The sequence below is a fragment of the Rhinopithecus bieti genome, unplaced genomic scaffold, assembly GCF_001698545.2.
Source record: "Rhinopithecus bieti isolate Rb0 unplaced genomic scaffold, ASM169854v2 scaffold_23780, whole genome shotgun sequence".
Taxonomy (NCBI): Eukaryota; Metazoa; Chordata; class Mammalia; order Primates; family Cercopithecidae; genus Rhinopithecus; species Rhinopithecus bieti.
In genome coordinates this window covers 20,862-21,268 of record NW_016810844.1, presented here as the reverse complement: position 1 = coordinate 21,268, position 407 = coordinate 20,862, and positions in this window count along the sequence as shown.

Genomic DNA, 407 nt, shown 5'->3' with positions numbered 1-407 from the left:
GTTTTTTTTTGATTTTTTTTTTTTTTTTTTTTTTGAGAAGCAGTATTGCTCTGTCGTCCAGGCTGGAATGCAGTGGCGCGATCTCGGCTCACTGCAAGCTCCGCCTCCAGGTTCACGCCATTCTCCTAGCTCAGCCTTCGGAGTAGCTGGGACTACAGGCGCCCGCCACCACGCCCGGCTAATTTTTTGTATTTTTTTTTTAGTAGAGACGGGGTTTCACCGTGTTAGCCAGGATGGTCTCGATCTCCTGACCTCGTGATCTGCCCATCTCGGCCTCCCAAAGTGCTGGGATTACAGGCTTGAGCCACCGCGCCCGGCCTTTTTTTGTCTTTAAAGTTGTTGAAATCTCTGTGTGCACTTTGCCTTTTTACTAAACTTACTCCAAGGTGAGACTTTACCCTTTTGTA